This window comes from Sciurus carolinensis (genome assembly GCF_902686445.1).
Source record: "Sciurus carolinensis chromosome 14 unlocalized genomic scaffold, mSciCar1.2 scaffold_114_arrow_ctg1, whole genome shotgun sequence".
NCBI lineage: Eukaryota > Metazoa > Chordata > Mammalia > Rodentia > Sciuridae > Sciurus > Sciurus carolinensis.
In genome coordinates, this window is record NW_025920106.1 from 1,072,118 (window position 1) to 1,078,158 (window position 6,041).

Sequence of the window (6,041 nt, forward strand, 5' to 3'; positions counted from 1 at the left end):
TAAAATCCTAGTAACTCATGTCTGAGAGAAGAAGATCATAAGTTCAAGGCCAGTCTCAGCAACTTAACAAGACCCTGTCTCAATAGAAAAAGGGCTGAGGATGCAGCTCAGTGGTAGATCACCCCTGGGCCAATCACCCATATCACCCCTAACCACATAGTGCAAATTTTTCTGCAGATTTCTAAATATAAACTAGTAACTACTGGCCTTCATTGTTTAACAAAGTATCATCAATGAACCAAGGACATTATTAGGCAATTGAATGAAATGTTTATGTCAGCCCCTATCAAAGACCTAAGGACTCAGCAGTTTTTATTTTAATACAAAATCCAGGTGACTGGATCCTAATTTTCATATCCCCTGGGTACATACTTCCAACTCCCAGAGATCCTGATAATGTGTAGAACAACAGTGGACATGAACAATAATATTTTTGGGAATACTGGATGAGAAAATTGCATAATTCCATTCATTCCTCATACCTTTTCTAGGAGGTCACCAAGTCATATTTCAATCATGTGGCAGAAATTCCAATAAGGAGGGAATGGAGAGGCCATTCATTGTTTATAAATACTTGCTAATATTACACAGAAGCTCTGGGTCCTGCCCTCAGGAGCTCACTGTAATCACAAAAGTCCTTTCTGCTCTACTCATTCCCAGATATCTGCTGTTCTAACCTTGAATTTTTCAGAGAGTGAGACCTTTTATCACCATTTTCCAATATGACCCTAAACCTCCTTGTGTACGTGATACTTCTGGCATAGAGATTGTACTTGGTATGTATAATTTTAACAAAAGATTAGGATGCCCAGGCTAAAACTTTTTTATAGTGCTAGATTTGCTCATTGCTAATTTTACTTAAAATTACTAGTTTTTGCTTGTCTGCCTAAGTTAAAATAGTTAAAAATTGATGTTTTTCTCTGTGTGACTAAAGCTTGATTTCATGTGATAGGAATAAGAGTGAGGGGAAAGAAAGAAACCCAATTTCTCCTGGACATAGTCACAGCAGGATAGCCTACCCCAATTCCAGTAGCAAGCCAGAGAAGTGAAATAGCAATTAGAATCTCTTTAGCTTACCATTTTCCAGTAAGACCCTAAATCTCATTGTGTACATCATACCTCTGGCACAGAGATGGTCCTTGTCATGTATATTTTTGACAAGCTAAACAACCAAATAAAAAGGTAAACAGACTTGATTTTTTTAACCCTTCTCTTTTGTTGACATCTCTTTATGAATTCTTGGTATCTCTTCATTTAGATAGTCATTGATAATTATTGACATCATCTGTACTCCAGTCAACATGCTAGATGCTGTGAGACAGCTTGGGGAACAGAATACAGATCCAGTCTTGAGGGCCCAGAGTCTACTGAGGTTTGCCAGATCAACAGGCAAAATACTAAGTACTAAATGGTATGGGAGCCAAAGATCTGCAACAAGTTTGAAATGAACCACATTGGAGACACAGGATGTAGAGCAGATGAAACAACTCCAGAGTTCCATAGGGGGAATTTGCACTGTGTTTAACCCTTCTTCATTCCTGTTCCTAGGGTCTGTCCTGCCTATACTCACATATCCAAACAATAATAATGAGGGTAGATGAGTAACACTATTTTGGCATCAAAGAAAAAATTACCAGTATCCACATGATAGAAAGTGATACTACTGCAAGATTCTAACATGTAAGTGAATAATAAATAATACTCTGCTAATCCAGAGAGTCTAGCAAGATAAAGCAACTAAGTCTTCATTGTTTTTTAATTTATTTTTTTATCTTTATAGACTGCATTTTAATTCAATGTACAGAAATTGTGTACAAATTTTCATTTCTATGGTTGTGCACGATGCAGTTTCATACTGTTCATTTAATCATATATGTACATAGTGTAATGATGTCTGTCTCATTCTACCATCTTTCATACCACTGCCCCTCCAACCTCTCATTTCCCTCTCTATAATCTAATGTTCCTCAATTCTTCTCTCACCCCCCATTCCTATTATGTATCATCATCCACTTATCAGAGAAAAATTCAGCCTTTGGTTTTTTGGGATTGGTTTATTTCTCTTAGCATGATATTCTCCAATTCCATCAAATTTATCTTCAAATGCCAAAATGTTATTCTTTATGGCTGAATAATATTCCATTGTGTATATATATCCAATTTTCTTTATCCATTCATCTGTTGAAGAGCATCTAGGTTAGTTCTACAATCTAGATATTGTGAATTGAGCTGCTATAAATATTGAGGTTGCTGCATTACTATAGGATGCTAATGTGAAATACTTTGGTTATAAACCAAGGTGTAGGACAGCTAGATCAAAAGGTGGATCCATTCCAAGTTTTCTGAGGAAACTCTATACTGCTTTCTAGAGGGACTGTTATGATTTGCAACTCCACCAGCTTTGTATCAGTGTACTTTTTTACCCACATTCACGCCAAAATCTATTATTGCTTGTGTTCTTGGAAATAGTAATTCTTTTGGAATAAGATAAAATCTTAGAGTTGTTTTAATTTGCATTTCTCTAATTACTAGAGATTTTGAACACTATTTTATGTATATATTAGTCACCTGTATCTCTTCTGTAAAGAGTCTGTCCAGTTCCTTGGCCCCTTTATTGATTGAGTTTTTTGTACTTTTGGGGTAAAGTTTTGTTAGTTCTTTATAAATTTTGGAGATTAGTGCTCTATCTGAAGTAGGTATGGAAAAGATTTTCTCTCACTCTGTAGGCTCTCTTTTCACATTATTGATTGTTTCCTTTGCTGAGAACAAGCTTTTTAGTTTGAATTTATCCCATTTATGGATTTTGTTTTGATTTCTTGTGCTTTGGGAGTCATGTTAAGGAAGCCTGATCCTAAGCCAACATGATGAAGACTCAGGTCTACTTCTTCTATTAGGTGCAGGGTTGCTGGTCTAATTACTAAGTCTTTGACCCACTTTGAGTTGAGTTTTGAGCAGGGTGAAAGATAGAGGTGTAATTTTATTTTACTGCATATGGATTTCCAGTTTTCCCAGCACCATTTTTGAACAGGCTATTTTTTATCCATTGTATGTTATTGTCCCCTTGTATAGTATGAGGTAATGAATTTTTGTGGGATTTTCTCTGTGTCTTCTATACCATTGGTCTGCCTGTTTATTTTGGTGCCAATGTCATGCCATTTTTGTTTCTATTGATCTGTACTATAGTTTAAGATCTGGTATTATGATACCTCCTGCTTCACTCTTTGTGCTCAGAATTGTTTTAGTTATTCTGGATTGTTCATGTTTCCAGATGAATTCCATGATTGCTTTATCTATTTCTATGAGGAATATCATTGGGATTTTAATTGGAATTGCATTGAATCCATTTAGCCCCTTTGGTAGTATGGCCATTTTGACAATATTAATTCTGCCTATCCATGAATGTGGACTATCTTTCCATCTCTTAAGGTTTTCATTAATTCCTTTCTTTAGTGTTCTGTAGTTTTCATTGCAGCAGTCTTTCACCTATTCTGTTAGATTGATTCCCAAGTGTTTTTATTTTTGAGGCTACTGTGAAAGAAGTGGTTTTTCTAATTTCTCTTTCAGAGAATATGTCACTTATGAATAGAAATGCATTACATTAATGTGTATTGATTTTATATCCTGCTACTTTTCTGCATTCATTTATTAGTTTCAAAAGTTTTCTGGTGGAAATTTTTGGATCCTATAAATATAGAATCATGTTATCAGCAAATAGTGATAACTTGATTTCTTCTCTTCATATTCTGTTAATTACTTTGGTCTGTCTAACTGCTCTGGCTAGTGTTTTAAGGAAGATTTTGAATAGAAGTGGTGAGAGAGGGCATAATTGTCTTATTCCAGTTTTTAGAGGGAATGCTTTCAGTTTTTCTCCATTAAGAATGATGTTGTCTGTGGGCTTAGTATAGATAGTCTTTCCAATGTTGAGGTATGTTTCTACTATCCCTATATTTTCTACTGTTTTGAGCATGAAGGGGTGTTGTATTCTTAACTTTAAGTCTATTGATGTGATGAATTATGTATTAATTTCCAGATGTTGAACCAACCTTCCATCCCTGGTATAATCCCCACTTGATCATGGAGCACTATCCTTTTAATATGTTCTCGTATGCAACTTGCCAGAATTTTTTAAAGGATTTTTGCATCTATGTTCATCAGGGATATTGAGCTAATGTTTTCTTTCCTTGATGCATCTTTATCTGGTTCTGGTATCAGAGTGATACTAGTTTCATAGAATGAGTTTGTAAGGGTTCCCTTCTTTTCTTCTGCACTGTGTCTGTGCAACACTGAATGCACCAGCCAAGGAGTGACCCACCTGGGCCTTCTTCAGCAGGGTGGGGTGCAGCAAGTGAGTGCTGGTCACATCCCCTCAATGTCTCAGTACTGCCTGTTCATCTTCTTGAACTTCTCATAGTGATAGTCATCAGTGGCCTTCTCATTAGCAGGAAGCTTGTGGTTAGGAGGGGGCCACTCAGGCTCTGGCTTCTCTGTCACCTACTCACAAGAGCCGGGCTTTGGGTTCTTCTTTGTTTCTCCGGATGGGGGCATCGAGATCCTCATGATAAAAATCAGTTTTGTTGCACATAAATCACAGTCCTGTTTGTGGGCACGAAGGATGTCTCGCTGTCTTTCTTCTTGTTCTGCTGCTCTGCCAACAGGCGGGCCTTGGCATTCTCCGTGGAAATAATATTTTTATTTTTGCATCAGTGCCCTGGTCCACCTTGGGGATGCCATTCAGCATCTGGTTGGAAAGCATCTCCTCAGTCTTCTTTGCAGAGGAGATGTGGATGTTTTCAAGAAGTTTATACAGACATTCCTCTGCATTCTTTGGCTTGACTTTCTGTTCCTCATGTGCCACAATCCCTTTCCTCTTATTTAGATCTGCCTCAATGTACTTCACCATGTCTGCATTCTCATTTCTCTGGTTGGTTTCTGCAGAAAGTACTGTCCCCAGATGAAGGTCCTCCTCCTCACTAATCTTATCTTTATCCTTTCCTTCAGTTTCTTTATGTCCACCATATCACCTGTCTTCATCTGAAAGGGATCATCCACTAGTGTGTTTTTTGTTTCTTTTTTCTTTTTTTTTTTTTTTTGCGGTGCTGGGGATTGAACCCAGGGCCTTGTGCTTGCAAGGCAAGCACTCTACCAACTGAGCTATCTCCCCAACCCGTGGTTTCTTCTTGTACCTTCTCTCCCACAAGCAGGGCACTCTCCCCATTGGGCCTCTTTCTCAAGTTCTTCACCTCTCGGGTCTATTCCAGTTTTAGCCAAACCTCCTCAGACTCCTGCTCATCTTCCTCCAACTCAGAGTGAGCCTGGCACCAGCGGAACATTTTCCTGGTGACCCACATGGTGATGTGGCACTGGGTCTGGCCACCGAGGAGCTGCTTGTATTAGTTCTTCTTCGAAAGTCTTATAAAATTCAACTGAGAATCCATCTAGTCCTGGGCTTTTCTTTGTTGATAGACTTTTGATGGCTTCTTCTATTTTGGTGCTTGAAATTGATCTGCTTACATTGTGTATGTCTTCCTGATTCAGTTTGGGAGGATCATATGTTTCCAAAAATTTGTCAATATCTTCAATATTTTCTATTTTGGTGGACTACAGATTTCCAAAGCAACTTCTAATTATGTTATGTATTTCAATGGTTGTCCATCATGATATTTTCTTTTCTATGATGATTTTTAGTAATTTGAGTTTTCTCTATCCTTCTCTTTGTTAGTATGGCTAAGAGTTAATATATTTTGTTTAATTTTACAAAGAATCAACTTTTTGTTTTGTCAATTTTTTGAATTGTTACTTTTGTTTCCATTTCATTGATTTAGCTGATTTAATTACTTCTCATCTTCTACTTTTGGTGTTGATCTGTTTATCTTTTTCTAGGGCTTTGAGATGTAATGTTAGGTCATTTGGTTGTTAACGTTTTATTATTCTAATATATGAGCTCAATGCAATGAACTTTCCCTTTTTTACTGCTTTCAGTGTCTCAGAGATTTTGATATGTTGTTTTGTTGTTTTCTTTTACCTCTAAGAATTATTATATT

At 37.0% G+C, this 6,041-nt stretch overlaps 1 pseudogene; it reads right to left on the reverse strand.

Moving 5' to 3' along the window:
* Positions 1–4,374: 4,374 nt before the first annotated feature.
* Positions 4,375–5,348, reverse strand: LOC124973241 (telomere length and silencing protein 1 homolog; annotated as a pseudogene).
* Positions 5,349–6,041: the final 693 nt, after the last annotated feature.